Genomic DNA, 22,293 nt, shown 5'->3' with positions numbered 1-22,293 from the left:
TAATTCTGGTTTTAACTGAAGGGCTTTGGATCTTCAATATCTGATGGTGCTTTGTCTATTCCATCCAGTATATATCTCTTGTTTACTGCATTCTTAATAAATTAATGACTCATGATATCTTCTTTCATACACAGGAGGTGTCTCTGTGTAATATAACTTTATTCTTGTTCACCATCACATTTTTTTACTGTAATATTGAAATTTCACCAGATACCATATTGATCGGCGTCCCTGCTGATGATGCAATGATTTTCAGCATATCCGATGAATCAACTGTTCCTATATTTAGATTCGTTTCTGCAAACATCAGTATCTCTGTGTATGCTATGATCGGTAATTTGACAATTCAGGTTTGTTAGGCTATGTTGGAAAATTCCAGATCTGTTTAAGGTTAAGTGGCCTCATATGATGTTGCTGTTAAACTCTTTAAATCGGTGCTTAATGCCAATTGGTAGCAACCTGGTCACGACCGGGGAGCGAAGTTTCTTATTCTCACGATATCTGTTCTTAGAAATCTAAGCACCAACTTCAATTGTAATACAATTATCTTTGGTTGTTGGCAACCAGTTCTGTTACAGATTAAATTCTCATGTATTCTAGCATTTCCAAAATGAAGAGTCTGTCTTCATGGGAGCTCAGTGGGCAACAAATAGCTGTGATAAGGTAACAAAGGCACATCTCCACCTGTTAAGCTAGAGCTGACATTTGCCCAAAGAAATTCAGAGGGTATACCTGTAGAATTCAAGGTGACATTGACAACAATCGTTTGGATGATGGCTATGAAAATAGTTTCAACAACTTCAAGATGGTGTTGTCTCCAGCTCGTCCAGGTGATGATTCCTGTCAACTGTTCAGCCATCATGAAAACAGAGGTTAGTACCCCATTCGATCTCCTGCACATTTTTGCTTTCCACTGTTTCTGCAATTGCCTGCATATCATAGTACATATTCAATGCTTTGCTCATATTTCATTATAGCATGCCATCATTTCAATTTCAGCTATATAGCATATTAGAGCCGTTAGTTGAATACAACATCTCATGACTTAGTGTTAGCAAAACCATACTGTGCATCACCATTTTTTGCACCTTCATAACAGCCAGCTCACCATCATCTTCCACTACTACTGTCACATATCTACACTCCAACATCACCACAGCAGCAGTATATACAACCCATAATATATTCAAAATGGGAGTTTCCCAAGCCTGAGATCACCTCAATATGAACAAGCAGCTCACTTGCAGGACATGCACACAAAGCAAATCCTATCTGGGGCAGTCAGGTGGAAAAATTGAATCAACAACAGCAAAATTTCGTCTGTAGGGCAACCCTACAGAAATTTTTACCATACTTACAGTATATATCACTTTGCACTTTCCCTCATGTTATATATATATCATTCTTACCTTACCTTTTAGCATTTAGACACCTCTCTCATCACCCTTTTCATTTTCATGTATCACATAATGTGTATATATATATAAATATGTATATATGTGATTTTCCATTCATAGCAGTTTTTCCTTCATTGTCCATATGATGTATCAATGTCTTCACCATCCACTTAGGATTAGCTTTATGCATACATGATCATATGTTTCCTTTGGACCTAAGTATTAAGCCATATAGGCATCCCCACATGCATAGCACATAGGTGTATATATGAACCCTTTTATCATTCCCATCTTTAGATTCAACACAAATTTTGCAGGTTTTCTTCCATAAGCTTCTTTGTGCTAACTCTTGTTTTGCAGGACTTTTCCCTTGGCTTAGAAGCTTTGACATTTTCAAATTCAATTCAAATAAACAGATAGAGCATAATAAAAATTCTATGTTTTCAGTTTTAGATAGAATGAATGAGCATGGTAAATATCATGAATTGCTTGTTTTTCATGCTTTTATCTTTATTTTTCCCAAATTCTCACAAATGGCACATGCACCATTTCGTAAGAGGTAAATTAATCCTAAGTTGATGATTTACATCAACGGCCATAGTCGGGATGTAAACAAGACTTAGTATTTTTATCTTTTATAAAATAACACTGGATCCACACTGGATCCTTTTCAAAATCATCATATTTTCAAATATTTCTTTCTTTTATTAGGGTTTAACTTAAAATTAACTCAATATATATACCAATGGCCATAGTCAGAGTATATTGAGAGTTAATTTCATTTTAAACTCTATAAAAGCACAAAAATATGTTTTATTCTTCACCTGAATTTAAATATAGATTATTATATAATACATTCAATGACCATAGTCAATGATGTATTATATTTTCAATCTTATTTCAATTCATGTAAAAAATGAAATATGATTTTCAAAATCCAATTTCAAAATTTAAATTCATTCATCATTTAGGATAGAACTGCATCATATTTTCAAAAATTCCTTTTTCAAAACTCCAAGTGATGTAAATATCTTCTTCAATCAATCCTCGATTCTTATAAAATCTAATTCATCCTTTCATTTTCAAATTTTATTTCTATTTTTTCAATCTCAAAGTTCAAATTAACTTTGAGATTTCAAATTCACTTTATATTCAAATTCAAAAGTTCCAAATTCATTTTTTATTCAAAACTCCAATCAAATTCAAAGTTCAATTTTACTTTGAGATTCTTGATTCATCTTCTAAAATTCCAAAATTCAAGTTTTCAAATTCAAAGTCCAATTTGACTTTGAAATTCATTTATATATTCAGAGTTCAAAATCTCAAATCAAAATTCCAAGTCCAAAGATAGATCCTAATCTCAACTTGGATCCAGATTTCCAAGTATAAATCTCCATTCTTTGGATCTCAGAATATAGATCCAAAATCCATTCTAGGATCCCGAACCCGATTCTACTCTGGATCTCAGACTTCAGATCCACTCCATTTTAGGATCCAGAATCCAATTCTACATTGGATCTCAGACTTCAAGATCCAAATCCATTTTTAGGATCTAGAATCCAACTCTATCTTGGATCTCAGACTTCAGATCCAAATCCATTGTAAGATCCAGAACCCAATTTTATATTGGATCTTAGACTTCAGATCCAATTCCATTTTAGGATCCAGAATCCAATTCCACTTTGGATCTCGGATTTCAGATCCAAATCCATCTTAAGATCTAGACTTCGGATTTGAATTCCGGATTTCAAATCAAATTCTATTTTCAATTCCAACTTTTAAATCCAATTCCATTTCATTTCCAGATTTCAAACCTAAATCCATTTACAGATCACATTTCTTAAATTCATTTCTATTTTGGATTTCTCAGATCCATCCTGATTTCAAAATTTGAAATTTAATTCCATTTCAAGCATTCATTTCCTAAATCCAAGTTTGAAACTCAAAATTCAACTTCAAAGTCCATTTTTGACTTTGAAGCCTCATTTCTTTATCTTTCAGCTTCAAATCATTCTTTCTCAAAATCAAGGTTTATTCTTCCAACTCTGATTTGCTTCAAAGACTTAGAACTCCTCTGATCTATCTCAAGTTCTAAAGTTAGATTCAATCATTTCTTCACTGCCTTATCAAGTTCATCTCAGAATACTCAAAAATTTTCAAAAAATATCTTTCAAAAAGAGCATACATTCTTGCATTACACAAGCATGACTCTTTGTGCATTTAGATCTTTTAGACTTAGAATAAATTTTTAGATAACATTTTAGCAAAGCAAAAGGCATAAATTCGATCCTTGGTTCGATTACCCCTGGTAAAGGCACCAGCAACGATCGAACCTCGTACCGACGAGTGAATCCCGTCTCTCTATTTTCCCGCAAATATTTTTAAAACAGAGGCGAGTTAAACTTCTAAATATTTTCAAATCAAGGTCAAGTGAAATCTCGCAAAAGAGTTCCTCTTCTCTCTTTCTTTCTCTTCTTTTCCATCTTTTATTTTCTCCCTTCAAAAAGGAGGAAATAGAGGTTAGAAAAGGAAAAGAGAAGGAAGAGAGAGAAAGATACAAGAGAGGAAAAATTTTGCGATGATCACAGCAGCACTTTCGCACCTCAAGTGAAGCCGATGGGTAGGCCGGTGATGTCCGTCCATTCTGTGGCATAACAACATTATGACTAGAAGAATCTGAAATCAAAATGGGGGAATAAAAGTTGTTGTGTCCTTCATTCGGACCATACAGGCTAGGCATACATTATATGAAGTGATAGCTTGGCGAGTGATAGAATTCTATAGTGAAAAGCTAGTCATTGCCTCCCAGACTCAGTGATCCTACGGAAGTCGATGGGGTACTGCTACTCCCCACACTCGAGTGATGGAGTCAACTGATGTGCGAGGTCTCGTCTCTAAGACCAAGCGATGCCTGTCGACCCATATAAGTGGTATGTTTTCTTTGGCATTCGTTGACGGAATGCCCTGTTCACCACAAAACTAGTAATCTTGGAATTCATATGGGCACAACCACTCGGAGTGCATGATTCGACATTGATAGCAATAGCCTCGCGAATCGTGGGTTGCCATCTATAGTTTGACAAGGATTTACCCGATCAGAAAGCTTGAAATCATACTTACACTGCGATACTGTGAACATGAGAGAACTTGAACTAAGTTTCTCAGACATAGGCTTAAGTTCAGTACGGTGTTTCACCCGCAGGCAGACAGACAGTCGGAAAGGACTATCTAGACCTTAGAGGATATGCTACGATTTTGCATTTTAAAATGAAAGAGTAATTGGAGTAAGCATCTGATGCTATCCGAGTTTGCTTACAATATCAACTATAATTCAAGTATTGGCATGGCTTTTTATGAGGCATTGTACGAGCAACCCTATAGGTCCCCAGTTTGTTGAAGCGCGGTGGGTGATCGATCTATCGAGTCACCCATAGTTCTACAACACTAAACGGATCAAGTGCAGTTAGAAGAGCTACGCAGATCCGAAGCACTGGGAAGCTGCATTCGAAGTGCAAGACCATGTGTTCATCAGAACATCACCAACGAAGAGCGTGTTTTAGTTCGGCAAGAAAGAGAAGTTAAGTCTGTGGTCCGTAGGACCTTTTCTCATCCCCGAGAGGATGAAAGGCGTAACATATAGATTAGAACTCCTACTTCTGTTCTCGAACATTCATGATGTCTTCCACGTGTCGATGTTGAGAAGGTATGTGTTGGACCCTACACACATCATTCAGTACGACGAGGTAGAGGTGCAGAACGATCTCGCATTCGAGGAACGCCCGATTGAGATAGTAAACTGATGAAAGCATGTGTTGTGACATAAGATGATTTCATTAGTGAAGGTTCGATGGCAACACCATGTGCTTGAAGAGTGTACATGGGAGCTCGAGATAGAGATAAGAGCAAAACATCCACACCTATTGGGTACATAACCTTAACCAAATTTTGAGGACAATTTTTTTTAAGGGGGTTGGATGTAATACCTGCGATTTTTCAAAGTTTTTTTTTGAGTTTTCATAATTCTCTTTTTGTGTGATAAATAAAAAATGATAATTCGACTTAAGCTTTACATTATAGGGTTTGTAGGACTTAGAAAAAAATTTTAAGTGTAAGAAACACTCCTACAAGCCCCAAGGGTTTCATCGACCCTATTGAATCCATTTTCTTCAGAAATTATTTTTGAAGAATTTGAATTATCCTTAGAAAGAATATATTTAATGAATAATTAAAAATACATAGATATTCAAATTTTAATGGATGAAATGCATTTACATTTGAGCCTAATTTAATTTCATTTAAAGTCATTTCATTAACTTCATATTTTAATTTGAATCTCAAGTGAATTAAATTGGAATTTATTTAATGGAATGGAACTTCTAAATTAATTAAATTTAACGATTTTGTAGGAGTCCATAGGTGGGTCATCCCATCCTATATGGCACTCTATTTTAAAGTTTAAAAATACTAGAACAAAACTCATGGTTTAAAAAAAAAGGAAAAAATCAAATTTTAAAAACAAACTTACTAAATTACTTAAGAAAGCAAGTTTTGGCTTTCTATGAGAGGGGTGTCCCCTCCTAGAAATGGCTGGAACAAAGAAAAAGAAAAGAAAAGAAATAATGGGGAAAAAAGAAAGAAAACAAAATGGAAAAAAACGTAGATTAGTCAACTTGCTTGCCAAGAAAGCAAGTTGACAATTTTGAAATTGGAAAGGGGGCCAACCCCAATGTGGGTCGACCAGCCCATGTGGGCCACATTATAATATAAAATAAATTTTATAGCCTAAGTAGCTAAAGTAAAAAAAAAAAAAGAGACAAAGGGAAAGTAGGGAGATTTAGAGATTCAGAAACAAACCTTGATCTTAGATCAATAGATGAGATTTACTCCAGCCCTTGCCCTCCCATAACCTCTATAAAATCAATGGAGGGGCTCACACCCTCCTTTATTTGCCTCTTTTGAGTCTTGCATCCCTTTTCCCCCTTGTTTCTCTTATTCCCTCTTGATTCCCCCCCTTTCTCCTCTCTTTTCCCCACACTTCCTTTGTGTTGTTCCCTCTTGGCCCAACAAGGAGTACTTTCACATTTGTGTAAGTAGCGAAAAGAATCCATTGGCATGGCCGATTCATGTCAAAATACTGATTTTGCATGTGTAAGAGCCAATTTCGCCAAAAAGGTAGGGAGTCCTATGCTCTACACGTAAATCACAATTCATGGGCACAAATTCCTCTAATTTTTTATATGAACATACCCTAAATCATGCCTCCCACACGTGTGTTTGGCTTAGGATTGTCAAAATATAAAATAGAACAGGTTTTTTGAAAGAAAACCCCTCTAAAAACCGATTTTCTGAAAAATTGGGTATGAGGACTTGAATTGATTTTTTCTTTAAAAGAATCAAAAGTGAGATTTTGATAAAAAAACCATATTGAACTCAAGGATAAGGGGTTAATTTTGAATTCCCCTAGAAGAAATTGATTCCTCCCAAAAAATAGCTGAATTATTGAATTAAAAATAAAAAAGAAACTGATATGCATGCTCTCAATTTTGTCAGAAATAAAATCCATAAAATTCGTAAAATACATGTGTTAGTTATTTTTTTGAAAATTTTGGTTAGAAATAGTAGACCATGTTCATATGAATGTACTATAAAAATTAGAATGATTATCGTGTCATTCATCATAGAAAAATACGTGTTTTATGTTATCAGTTTTTTCATAAAAAAATTCTGTATTTTTTGAAAAAAACATGTTATATCTAATTGTTTTCTTGTGAATTTTAATTAAAAATTATAGTGAATATGTGTGTGAATACTCTTTGAATTTAGCATGATTTTTCTGACTTTATTTCATAGAAAATTTATACAATTTATATGCTTTGTTGTAAAGTTTACCAAAACTATTTTTTAAAAAATAGGCTTCCAGGAGACGAGTTTGTTTTTCGACCGAACACCTGCGAAAACATGACTTGTCCATAGTAGATTAATTATAAGTAATTTAGATATATTTTTTATGAATTTTTGAGATGTATCCATGTGAAAATTTAGAAATATGAATTCGAGTGGCTTATTTTGCCCCACCAAATGCATATTTCCCAAAAATACATATTTTTAGCCCGACACCCAACTAGTAAATCACTCGTATCTCCCTTGTTCAGAGGAATTTTTATGAGCAATTTATTGTATTGAAAATCTAATAAAATTTCACAGCTATTGTAAAATTTTAAGCTCTGTTCATGGATTGAGAACTATTCCGTGACAATCGGAACAGAAAAAGATAGGTGTACACCAAAGCGTTCATAACTTCCTTATACAGACGATTTTTTATGAATGGTTTGCAAAATCGCAAAGCTGATAAAATTCTCTGCAAACTGTAAAAAATTTAGCTCTGATTGTTGACTAAAATTTTTTCTGTAACTTTTGTAACTATTAGATAGAGTTGAGTTTTTTGCAAGTTTGGAACTTGTTTAGGAATCGGCCCCCAAATGCTTATGTAAATTATATATTGATATGCGTGCCTTTACGAATGAATGTCAACCTGTATATACATTATCAAGAGTGAATTTTCTATAGGGAATTATATGTCCTCCTATGCGGCATGGACTAAATATTAAATGAATGCCTACACTAGCCTATATGTACTTTCACTAATTAAGGGACCATAGTATTCATTTTGTGAAATTAATTACAATGTTAAAGAGGATTGTACCTGCTGTAATTTTACTCATATGTCTGCTGTGAGGATGATGATGACGAAAATGAATGGATGCATGCAATGTTTAAGAAATCCATTATTTTGTTTTTGTATATGTGCATTTATTTGAATGGAATAAAACATGAGGATGTGATTGAATGTAATCTTTTAAATATGCATCCATTAGCCCAGAAAGTGGCCCAATCTCTTTGGAGGATTCATATACGGTGTTGCATGTAAAATGACTTAATTTAAGAAACTAAACATGTAACACTAAAGAAAGGTGCTTGCATGGAGAGGGCAAGTGGTACTTACGACTTCATGAGAATATGTTTTGAGCATGGAAGGTTGCTCGTCCTCAACTACGAAGATAAAAAAATCTCTAAAATAGACTGCAACGTAGAGGTAAGATACTCATGAGTTGAAATCTGATGCATCGTGATGACGGTGTTGGGAGCGCTCTTTCGATACGTTTGTCCTTCAGCTGTAAGACTGTTGAAAGGTGCTCGGCTAGGCCGAAGCCACCTGTGTTTGAAAATACTACCTGCGCAATGGACCTGATCTGGGTATAAGCCTGTGTTAGTACCCATAGGGCTAAGAAGTTAAACTTAAATGATTGTGCATTAGATAGGCATAACATGCATCATATAAGAAAGACAAGTTAATTAAAGATAAGAATTGACTTATGTATAAAATCGGCTTTTGCAATGGTAAGTGCATGCATTTTAAATTATTCATGTCTAAGTGAATGTTTAATTTAATGCTTTTTCGCAAATGTATGCTTAAATGAAATATTAGAAATCTATGTTTAATTTAATCCTGTTGATTGCATAAAAAATTAGAGTGATTCCTCCTTATTCCAATTTACATGTTCTGTATAGCTCCACCCTAGTGAGACAAGTTTTGTTTGACCCTATAAATTTTAATATTTTTAGGAAGTGAGTGAACTCATATGCGATGGTGGGAGGTTGTGATGGAGACTGAGTTATGCCTTTCCCAATCTTCCAGTGTTTTGGATTGAGAATAATCTTAATTGCTCAAAACTATGTTCATTTAATTTAATTTGTTAAATGGACTTTTATTATTAATTTAGAAATGTATGGATGTTTATTCAATTTATGAATGTTTAAAATTTTAAATTTAAATTCATGTGTGAATGTGAATGTAACGCGCCAAGTTTTTGTCCCGACTAGTTTTTCGCTATAATTTTGTAAATGTATTTTCAAAAGTTTTTTTTTTAAAAAAAAAATTCTACGATTTTTTGGGATACAAAATTTGGGGTGTTACAACATGGTATCTGAGCAGAGGTAAAGTTTGGCTCAAATCCTATCTAACCGACCAATAACGCTGAGTATGTTCTAACTTTTGTGTTTATTTTATGCTTGATATGTGTGCAAATTGCTTACAATTTATAAATTATGCAAAAATCAAAATATAGATGCTTAGTAGGGTCATCAGAACAAAGATTTTATTTATGCAAAACTTACAAGTAATTCAAATTCAATTTTATTGTAGATGTCTTCACGATGACTTTTTGGTTGGACTGCCCAGAGGGACTTCCTTTTTGAAGCCTTCGTCACGCTTACTGCTAGGTGCCAGAACCTCGCAGATAACATGGGTCATGGCATTAGTAGTAGTCATCACCCTGATGGCAATGGGGCGACTAGCTCTGTGACCCATAGAGTGTCTTACAAACGCTTCATGGAACTGAGTCCCCCAACCTTCACTGAGAAGGAGAACCCATACACAGCTAAGGAGTGGGTCCGTGCTATCAATAAGATCTTTGAAGTTCTCGCTAAGAGGCAAGTCACCTTCGCTACTTATCAACTCTAGGGCGACGCCAAGAGTTGGTGGGAGACTACACGGGAGGTGTGATACGTACTAGAGGAGCGACAATCACTGACTTGGGAGGAGTTTTCGGAGGTGTTCTTAGACACCTACTTTTTCGAGTATGCCCGAGATTGCAAGATGCAAGAATTCTTGGATCTCTAGCAGGGCAGCCAGAAGGTGACAGAGTACACTACATGATTCTGACATCTGAAAAGTATTTCCGTCACACCTACATGATTGATGAGGCACAAGTGAAGAAGTACATTCACGAACTGTGAGGCGGGCTGCGGACCTGCGTGCTTACTAGCCGACCTCAGAACCTCAATCAAGCCATCGAGATGGCCATAATACTTCAGGTGGAAAAATAAAATTAAATTCTTTTTTGACCTAAAGACAACCTCAAATAGATAGTAACGATGACTTTCGTGTCATAGGGCGATTGAGAGTCTTCGAGGAAGACTCAACCGAAGAGGTTCGACAGGTCAAAGGGCAATGGAAACAAAGCCCATTGACCCACGACCGAGACAAGTAGAGCACCACCTGCGAAGAGGGCCAAGGTGTAGTAGGGTGGTACTCGACCATAATAGATGGCTATGGTGTGTTCATATTATAAGAAGACTCACACATGAGTGTGCCACAGGGCAACAAGAGTTTGCCTGAGATTTGAAGAGATGGGGCACTTCATTAAGAACTACCCTAAGAGGTTGACTCAGGAGGGAGCAAACACCGTACCTCAAGGACAACAGTAGTCCCAAGATCTAAGACAAAGGAGAGATACCGACCGTGTCTACGCGACTTATGCAAAGGAGTTGCAAGAGGATGCGAACGTCATTGAAGGTACTATTTTTATTGCAAAATTTGATGCCAAAGTTTGGTTTGATATGGGCACTACATATTCTTTTGTATCTATATGGTTTGCAAAGTTACTTGACATCACACCAATCACATTTGATTATATTTTAGAAATTATCACACCATTGAGCGATAGATCCATGGCTCATACTTTCTTACCTAATGTATATGTAATAATCTCAGAGTAGAACCTCTCTGCCAATCTGATATTGAATATGGTGGGCTACGATGTGATTCTCGGCATAGACTGGTTGTACGAGCACTATGCTTGTATGATGTCATAAGCGGCATATTTGGTTTACTCACCCAGACTAGCTTGTACTCGAGTATAAGGCAAATAAAAAAGAAAGAAAATAATGAATGATCTCAGTGATGAAAGCGCAACGATGCATGAAAAAGGGTTGTGAGCTTTCTTGGCGAGTGTTTCTCTGGTTGATCCTAGCACGACCCCGATGAAGGACTTGAAGGTGGTTTGAGACTTTGTAGATGTCTTCTCAGATGACTTGCCAGGCATACTGCCTGCAAGAGAGGTTGACTTTGCTATAGAATTGGTGCCTGATACAACCCCAATATCGCGAGCTCCTTATCCCATGGCCCCAACGGAGTTGGAGGAACTGAAAAAGCAACTACAATAACTGATGGATAAGGGTTTTATTTGGTTGAGCATTTTACCGAAAGGTGCTCTAGATTTGTTCATCAAGAAGAAGGACAGGTCGATGCACTTGTGCATTGACTATCACATGCTGAATCAGGTGAAGGTCAAGAACAAGTACCCTCTTCCACAGATCAATGACGTGCTTGATCAACTTCGTGATGCCAAGGTCTTCTCCAAGGTAAATCTTCGATTAGGTTACCACTAATCGATGATCAAGAAGTTAGATGTGCAGAAGATGACTTTCAGGATGCAGTATGACCATTATGAGCTCTTGGTGATGCCCTTCGGGCTAACCAATGCTCCAACAACTTTCATGGATTTGATGAATCAAATCTTTTGGCTCTATCTGGATTTGTTCATGATTGTGTTCATTGATGATATACTGATCTACTTAGAGAGTAAGAAAGACTACAGAGAGCACTTAAGGATTGTCCTCGAGACACTTAGACAACATCAGTTGTATGATAAGTTCTCTAAGTGCGAGTTCTGGTTAGAGTAGGTCATATTTTGGGGACATGTGATCTCCAAAGATGGGGTGTCAATGGACCCTGCTAAGATAATTCACATCGACAATTATGTTTTGAGAAAAATGATCTTGTATCTCCATTTTAATCTATTTGAATCTTATGTTTTGATTTAGGTGGAATCGGTCTTAGACTAAAAACAACCTAAGCGCGTATCAGACATTCGTACTTTTCTTGGACTTGCAGGATACTATAAAAGATTTATTCAGGACTTCTCGAAGATTGCTACACTGATGACAAAGCTGCTTCGCAAAGAAATAAAGTTCGTATGGACTCAACAATGCAAAGAGAGCTTCCAGGAGCTGAAGAAGAGGCTTACTACTACCCCAGTACTCACCTTGCCTTCAGGACAAAGAGGCTTTGTGGTCTACAACGATGCATCAAGTATTGGATTGGGATGCATGTTGATGCAATACAACAAAGTTATAGTGTATGCTTCATGCCAACTGAAAGTGCATGAATGGAATTACCCCACACACAACCTGAAGCTTGTAGCAGTGGTCCTTGCACTTAAGATTTGACGACACTACTTGTATGGAGAGCAGTTTGAGGTCTTCCCCGATCGTAAGAGCCTTAAATATATCTTCTTGCAAAAGGACTCGAACATGAGGTAGAGGCAACGGTTAGAGTTCTTAAAGAACTATGACTTCTCCATACCATACCACCTGGGAAAAGCCAATGTAGTGGTTGATGCTTTGAACAGAAAGGTAAGAAGCCTTGCGAGTTTTATTAGCAGTGAGTGGAGATTACTCGAGGACATGATCGACTAGAGACCGTTTGACACTGACTCGAGTCACATCCAAAATGCTGATTTAGCAGTGAGGATGAAGCTTATGGACCAGATCATCGCCCAGTAGAAGGATGCCCTGGGATTCAAGAAGATGGTTGCAACGTGCAAGCACGACAAAACAACTCTATATCTGGAAGAATATGGAAGCATCTGGTATAATTATAGGCTTTGGGTACCATTGGATCCTCAATTAAGGAAAAAGCTTCTAGATGAGGCGCATCAGACCAGATTTATTATACATCGAGGTAGCACAAACATGTATAAGGACCTTCAGAGGAACTACTAGTGGCATGGCATGAAGAGAAACATTGCCGAATATATATCAAGATGATTGGTTTGCCAACAGGTCAATATAGAGCATCAAAGACCCGATGACATGTTGCAGACGATAGAAATTCTGCAGTGGAAGTGGGATGACATTACCATGGACTTCGTGGTAGGTTTGCTTAAGACACGACACTAGTATGACACCATTTGAGTTATAGTGGATCACCTCATAAAGTCAACACACTTTTTACCAACCAGGGTGAATAAAAAACTGGAGAGTGTTAGATTTGTACGTTGATGAGATTGTCAGGTTACACAGAGTGCCTGTCTCGATCATTCAGACAAAGATCCGAGGTTTACGTTGAAGTTTTTGGAGCAACTTCAAAAAGCTTTGAGGGTAAAACTTAAGTTTAGTATGACGTTTCACCCATAGGCAGACAGATAGTCGGGGAGGACTATCTAGACCTTAGTGGATATGTTGCGATCTTGCGCTTTTGAGTTAAAGGGCGATTGGAGTAAGCATATGAAGCTAGCCGAGTTTGCCTACAATAACAACTATCATTCAAGTATCAGCATGGCTCCTTATGATGCGTTGTACGGGCGACCCTGTAGGTCCCCAGTTTGTTGGAGCGAGGTGGGTGATCGAGCTATCAAGTCACCCATAATTCTACAACACTACACAAATCTGGTGTAGTTGATTCGTAAGAGACTTCTGACCACTCAAAGCTGTTAGAAGATCTACGCAGATCCAAAGCATTGAGAAGTCACATTCGAAGTGGGAGACCATGTGTTCTTCAGAGCATCACCAACAAAGAGCGTGTTTCAGTTTGGCAAGAAAGAGAAGTTGAGTCCATGGTACGTAGGACCTTTCTTTATCCTCGAGAGGATCAGAGGCACAACATATAGATTATTACTCCCACTTCAGTTCTTGAACATCCACGATATCTTCCACGTGTCAATGTTGAGAAGGTATGTGCCTAACCCTACACACATCATTTAATACGATGAGATAGAGGTATAGAAGGATATCACATTTGATGAATGCCAGATTGAGATATTAGATCGACGAGAGCAAGTGCTTTGACATAAGATGATTTCGTCAATAAAGGTTCGATAGCAACATCATGGGCTCGAAGAGTGTACATTGATTATGCATATATTTATGCATTTTATTCATACTATTTTATGCATGATCCATATAAAAATCGCATTAAAAACCCATTTTTATCATTAGTTTCGAGAAACTGCATTGAAATGAAAATTATCAAAAAATTGTAAATTTCAAAGCTTACCCTGCATTTTTCAGTGTTCTATTTAATTTAGGAGTTTTTAATTTGTAGTTTAATTAGATTAGGAGAGTAGTTACTAATTTTAATTAGTTTAGGAAAAACCTCTTTTAAAAAATATGTTTTTAAGGAAGACTTATTTTAGAATTTCTAAAAATTTTTAGACTTTCATAGAAAATTGTGTTTAGCCTAATATTTATTATTAATTAGTCTTTTTTCCTTCCTCCTCTTCGTTCCCAAACGGTTCTCCCCCGTTCTCTTCTTTTCCTCATCGGATTTGTCTTGCTTCTAACATATATCTGTCACCGGTTCCTCTTGCCTTACTTGATGGAGGCACGTGCTACTCAAAGGAAAAGCCACCTTCTTCTCGACCCTTCTGTCGGAGGTAAGCCGCAAGGTATACTTCTTCTCCCCCCTTTTCAGTGGTATTTAGGATCATGACATGCATTATAGTTAGTTTTATCATCCTCATCACATATTGCACGATTTGAACATATTTTATTTCCAGCATATTAGATTTTCAGCATATTGCATCGTAGAGACTCTAGTTAATATCAATCTTTTATAGAAGCAGCTGCATAGTTAAATTAGTTTCTTTTAGCGTAAATTTTTGTTGCCTGCAAACAAACAAAAGCTGCATGATTTCTTCAATCAAACAAATTGCTATGATTGCATGTTGCATAGCTTATTGTCGGGAGTTCTAGCAGAGCATCAACCATGAAGACGTGATTTCAAAACCAGCATGGTCGTGAAATCACGTCAGCAACCCTATTTTACCACAAAGCTTTATTCTTTTTGATTCTTGGCGTAGCTGGTTTGATGCAGACCCAAAAAATTAAATCAACCTCCCTACATCACGGGCTGTGGTATGCACGATTATTAGCCATTGTTTTGTATTTTTTTTAGCATATCACACAGTAGAAAAAAAATAGCATCAAATGTTGTTTACATTGGGCGATCAACGTCAAACATGCAAAACGCGTGTTTGACATTGATTTTTGTTAGTTAGCGGTCATATTCCAGCAACAATAGCTATCTGAATAAATTTTTAGATTATTTGATTGGATTAGATAGTATTATTTTATCATTTTAGTTAATTTATTTTAAGTTGACGGTTTGCCTTAGTTAGATCACGTTTAGCATGTTTTGACCCTTAGTATAGATTAATATAGCCATGCATAGTCAGACTGTGTTAGTTTCATGATCAAACTGGTTGTTCAAGTTCATGTTTTAATTAATTAATTACTTGAGTAGTTAATTTGATTTAGCATCAGTTCATCAATCAAATTAGTTTTTAGTTTAAATAGATTAGATTAGATTTTTTTTGTCTGTTTCCCGTCTTTGTTTAGTTAAATTTAGTTTATGTTTTTCTTGAATTAAGTCTATTAACTTGTTTTAGCCTAGTTCATACTTAATTAGATTTTATTAATAGAGTGCTATTCACGGTGTCTTTGTCTTGTAGTTAGCTATTTTATGTGCTTAGTCCATGTGTTAGTTTTAATTCAAACCTTGATTTTAGCTAGTTTATTTCCTGATTTTTTTTAGGTTGTCATTAGGTTGTTACAAATTAGTTTCTTGTTAGGGAGTTTGTTTTGCTATTTTGTCATTTAGTGTTTAATTCATTCAAGTTAGTTCATAGCTAGTTACATGTTATGAGTTTATTTCATGTTTTTGTGATTTTTCTCAAAACTAACATGTGATTCTCTCATAGTTTTCTTTCTCTATTCTGTGTTTTGTCTTTTGATTCTTGCAGGGAAGCATTTAGATGTGCAGTTAGCCCTCAAATCTACCCCCGAAGAGCCCTTTGAGGTCCCTAAAAGGTTTTCTCAAAAGACCCTTCAGGCCCCTCAAGGAGCCCTCAAGAAATAAGAAAACCTAAAAGGACAATCAATCATAGGACAAGAAGCTCAAGAACTGAAGACCTTTTCTCTTTCTTTTAGATTAGGTTTTTATTTATTTTTATTCAATTCAATTTGGGTTTGTAATAAGACACTATTATTTTATTTGTTTCAGCCCTCCGTAGAGGGCAGCACTCTCTTATTTATTTATTTAATTAATTCTTTTTATTTTTGACAATAAAAAGTAGTTAAATTGTTTGCTTGAATACAAAGTATTTTTTCGTTCCCTGAGATCAACCCAGACTCCATCACTCGTGCGAGCCAGTTTTTATTTATTTGGTGTCTTGCTTTCACATTGTTTTTACATAAAATATTGTTTTAAAAATCTATTTCATAAAACTCACACCATACATGGGAGACCAAGGTGGAGATGAGAGCGAAACATCCATACCTATTCGGTACGTAATCTTAACCAAATTTTGAGGATAAATTTTTTAGGGTGGGTTAGATATAATACCCACAATTTTTTGAAGAATTTTCATGAGTTTTCACAATTCTCTTTTTGTGTGATATATCAAAATTGAAAATTCAAGTTAAGCTTTACATTATAGGGTTTACAGGACTTAGAAATTTTTCTAAGTGTAAGAAATACCCCTATACGCCCTAAGGGTTTCATCAACCCTATTGAATCTCTTTTCTTCATAAATTATTTCTGAAGAATTTGAATTATCCTTAGAAAGAATGTATTTAATGAATAATTACAAATACATGGATATTCAAATTTCAATAGATGAATTGCATTCACATTTGTGCCTTATTTAATTTCATTTAGAGTCATTTAATTAATTTTACATTTTAATTGAATTTGAATTTCAAGTGAATTAAATTAGAATTTATTTAGTGGAATGGAACTTGTAAATTAATTAAATTCAATGATTTTGTAGGAGTCCATAGGTGGGCCATCCAATCCTATGTGGCACTCCATTTTAAAGTTTAAAAATACTAAAACAAAATTCAAGGTTTAAAAAAAATAATAATCAAGTTTTAAAAACAAACTTACCAAATTACTAAAGAAAGCATTAATGTCAAAACTCGCCTTTTAGCAAGTTTTGGCTCTTTATGAGAGGGGCATCCCCTCCTAGATAATTCTAGGAAAGGAATGGTTGAACCAAAGAAAAAAAAAAATAATGAGATACAAGGAATGAAAGAAAGGAAAGAAAAAAAACAAAAAAATAAAAAAATAAAACTTAGACTAGTCAACTTGCTTGCCAAGCAAGTTGACAATTTTGAAATTGGAAAGTGGGCCAACTCCATGGGGGTCGACCAGCCCATGTGGGCCACATTATAATACATATATCTAGTACACACTATATGCTATGTATAAAATGAATTTTATAGCCTAAGTAGCAAAAGCAGAAATGAAAAAAAAAGAGAAAAAGGGAAAGTAGGAAAATTTAGAGATTAGGAAACAAACCTTGATCTTAGATTAAGGACTGAGATTTACTTCAACCCTTGAACTTCCCTAACCTCTATAAAAGCAAGGGAGCCCCCCCCCCCTATTTGCCCCTTTTGAGTCTTGCTCCCCTTTGTTTCCCTTGTTCCCTCTTGATTCCCCTCCTTTCTCCTCTCTTTTCCCCACACTTTCTTTGTGTTTTCCCTTCTTGGCAAAACAAAAAGTACTTCTATGTTCATGTAAGGAGAAAAAGAAGTTCGTTGGAGTGGCCTTTGCTCGTGTTGGATGGCCGGTTCGTGTCAAAACACCGATTTCACATGCGTAGGAGCAAATTTTGCAAAAAAGGTAGGGACTCCTATGCTCTACATGTAAATCACAATTCGTGGGCACGAATTCCTCTAAATTTTTGTATGGACATACCATAAACCATGCCTCCCACATGTGTGTTTGGCTTAGGGTTGTCAAAATACGAAATGGAAAGGGGTTTTCGAAAGAAAACCCTTCTAAAAACCAATTTTCTAAAAAATCAAGTATGAGGACTTGAATTGAATTTTTGTTTAAATGAATCAAAAGTGAGATTTTGATAAAAAGCCATATTGGACTCAAGGATAAGCGGTTGATTTCGAATTTCTCTAGAAGAAATCGATTCCTCCCCAAAAATAGCCAAATTCTTGAATTAAAAACAAAAAAAAACCGATATGCATGCTCTCGATTTTGTCAGAAATAAAATCCATAAAATTTATAAAATACATGTGTTAGTTATTTTTATGTAAATTTTGGTTAGAAATAGTAGACCATGTTCATATAAATGTACTGTAAAAATTAGAATGATTACTGTGGCTTTCGTCAGAGAAAAATATTTATTTTATGTTATTGGTTTTCTAAGAAAAAAATTCTGTAATTTTAAAAAAGACCATGTTATATCTAATTGTTTTCATGAGAATTTTAATTAAAAATCACAGTAAATATTCATGTGAATACTATGTGAATTTAGCATAATTTTTCTGACTTTATATCATAGAAAATTTATACGTTTTATATGCTTTATTGTAAATTTTATCGAAACTATTTCTAAGGAAATAGGCTTCAAGGAGAGGGGTCTGTTTTCCAGCCTAACAATTGCGAAAACATGACTTGTCCATGGTAGATTAATTAGAATTAATTTAGAGGTGACTTTTATGAATTTTTGAGATGTATCCCTGTGAAAAAAAACCAGAAATATGAATTCGGGTGGCCTATTTTGGCCCACCCGAACGCATATTTTCTAAAATTTTGTATTTCTAGCCTAACACCCGACCGGTAAATCACTCGTATCTCTCTCGTTTGGAAGAGTTTTTATGAGCAGTTTATTATGTTAGAAATCTAACAAAATTTCACAGCTACTATAAAATTTTGAGCTCTGATCATGGACTGAGCACTGTTCTGTGACAGTTGAAACAAAAAAGGATGGGTCTGCACCAAAACATTTGTAACTCCCTCATACAAATGAATTTTTATAAAAGGTTTATGGCATTGGAAAGCTAACAAAGTTATCAACAAATTAAAAAAAATTAAGAGGCTATAGTGTTTATTTTATGAAATTAATTGCAATGTTAAAGAGGACAACACCTACTGTAATTTTACTCATATGTTTGCTGTGAAGATGATGATGATGATGATGGTGGTGGTGATATAAATAAATGTATTCATGCAATGTTTAAGTAATCCATCATTTTGTTTATGTATATGCGCATTTGATTGAAAAGAATAAAGCATGAGCATGTCATTGAATGTAATGTTTTAAATATGCATCCACTAGCCCAGGAAGTGGTTGAATCCCTTTAGAGGATTCATATACGGTATTGGATGTAAAATGACTTAATTTAAGAAACTAAACATGTAACACTAAAAAAAGGTACTTGCAAGGAGAGAGCAAATGGTACTTATGGCTTCATGGGAATATGTTTTGAGCACAAAAGATTGCTCCTCCTCAATCACGAAGCTAGGAAAAACCTCTGCAATAGACTGTAGCATGGAAGTAAGATACTCATGAGTTGAAATCTGATGCATAGGGATGACAGTGTTGGGAGCAGTGTTGTGAGAGGTGAACGTCTCAGTACCTGAAGCGTACATCCCAGAGGTGAAGTGCAAGCTCAAGGAACCGAGGCACTATAGTGAGGTGTTTGCAGGCTCGAAGCTCACACTTCACATGGGTGAAGCGCATGCCTTGCATCGAGGCACACTCCACTTCTAAGGCGTACGCATCATCACCTCTGGCATCTCTCTCTCTCTATTTACTGCTTCAAACCAACTTTATTCTTCTCTTCACTCCTCTAAGTAACAGGCCCATTTGCGTCTCCAATCAAGCATCAATCTGCCATCCAAAGTACTTAGTAAGATGATTCAACATAGTTTTGTGTTATATGCTTTCGTTGTTGATGGACAGGCTAAACTTGACCAGATCGGCGTTTTTTTCTTTGACCATTGTGGTTATTCTTGATGGATTTTTTGGGGAGTGAGAAGTTGCCGATCAACTGTTTGATGAAATGCCTGAAAGTGATTGCATCCACGGAATCTCATGTTTTTGTTTCTTTACTATGTGTATCTTTTTATTTGAGAAAGTAGTTCTTGTTGTAAAACAATTTTAGTTTGATGCTTGAGGTGCGTGTGAATGCTTTTTTCTTTGACCGTTGTTTATTCTTTGCATGTCTTTTGGGGAGTGAGAAGTTACAGATCAAATATTTGACAAAATTCCTGAGAGAGATTATGTCCACAGAATCCTATGTTTTCATTTCTCCATCCATTTTGACTGTTACCATATGCATTTTTAATTTAAGTCAAGTAGTTTCGTATAGCAATTCTAGTTTGATGCTTGAGGTGGTTGTGAATGTATGCTCTGAGAACTATTTGGATTTAGTTCCTTTATTTGAAGTTCTTTTTTAACTCTGCCTTGAAAGTGCACTAGGATCGAGGCAACGAGCACTAGAGGGGGGGTGAATAGTGCTTTTAAAAATTTCTGCGAAATATTGAATGATTTTGCAAATCTCAAAGCAAACACACAAAGAACACAAGATTTTATCTTGGTTCGGTCAAACCCGACCTACATCCAGTCCCCAAGCAAAACCCGCTTGAGATTTTCCACTATCAACCTTGTAAACTATAAGATCACACAGACCATAACCGGTCCCACTTTCAGTAACAATCCTACTGAAAGCAAACAACTCCTTTACACCAAGGAGTCCTTCTTTTTACACAAAAGAAATAACAACTTACAATACAACCTATGAGCGTTTCTTTTGAATGCAAATGAGATGCAATTGGCTTTTGAGGTTGTTGAAACACTCTACTCACGAATTCACTATCTCTCAAAGTGATTTGAGTGAAAAACTGAAGTGAAAGTATCACGTGAGTGAGAAAACAAATACTTGAATGGATAGGAGTGAAAAGCAAGAAGTAATTCAATATAATTCTATTGAATTTCATATTTTTGAGTGTAGAATGCACTCATATTTATAGTTAAAAGATTCCATACGTTGAGAGTATGAAAGGGTGTCAAAACTGTCTATTTTGAACGATCAAAACATTTGAAAAATGAAAAGACACACCTTTTTTGAAGTTTCAGGAAAACGGCAAAATTAGTCGACTGAAACATCAGTTAGTCGACTAATAGTTAGTTATTAGTAGACTAACAGTTATCGTCGGTCGACTGATCTGTTAATCGAGCCGTTTGGAAATCTGAACTTTTGAAACTTAGTCGACTTGAGAAAAGTTAGTCGACTGATAATATCATCAGTAGACTGAAAAACCTTTTAGTTGACTGCTGCTAAAAACTTCTGAAAAACAAACATTCTGTTCGGTCGACTGATAAAAAGCATTAGTCGACTGCTGCTAAATTTTCAGAAAACACATGTTCTGTTCAGTCGACTGATAAAACCATTAGTCGACTGCTGCTAATTTTCCAGAAAACAGATATTCTGTCCAGTCGACTGATAAAATCTTCGGTCGACTAATTTGACAAGAATGACTTTTTAGAAAATATGGCGCGAAAGGATTAGTCGACTGATAAGTCTATTGGTCGACTAATAAACATGAAAATTTAAGAAAAGAGTTTTCTAAAAAGATTTTCAAAAGAGTTTCTTTTAGAAAAGTTTTTCTAAAGACTTTTAAGGTGAAATGCAACCTAAATATGCACTCTAAGTAAGGCTCTTACAAGAATCTAAGACTTTTAATGAATTAAACATTTGCACACTAGTCTTCAAGGATTCTTCACTGAATTCTTCAATTTCTTCATAGCCTTAGCTGAAATACAGTTGATTCTACTTGCTCATCATCAAAACCTTGTACTTGAAGTATCATGTATGGCTTCATTGTCGTAACAATCTCCCCCTTTTTGATGATGACAAACTTAATCAAAGATGAAGCATTTAGATGCATAGATGGAGATTTTACTCCCCCTATCAATATGCTGCAAAACATTAAAAGTTCGCACATTTAAAGCACATATATCACATATTGATTGGTTTGCATTTTCATTCATCATTTCTTCATGCATTTAGAAATACATTCATTCAAAGCTTGCTTTTTCTCTTAATTTTGCATTTCTCATGCAAGATCTTCTGTAATGTAATTGCTATCATCTTTTTCTCAAGATCTCCCTGCAATTTCAAAGTAATGCTATCTTTATCTTTTTCTCCCCCTTTGTCAGAATCAAAAAGAGTAAGGGCAAAAATAGCA

The sequence above is a fragment of the Nuphar pumila genome, chromosome 11 (assembly GCF_984573655.1).
Source record: "Nuphar pumila chromosome 11, dmNupPumi1.hap1.1, whole genome shotgun sequence".
Classification (NCBI taxonomy): Eukaryota; Viridiplantae; Streptophyta; class Magnoliopsida; order Nymphaeales; family Nymphaeaceae; genus Nuphar; species Nuphar pumila.
This window is presented reverse-complemented; position numbering follows the sequence as displayed.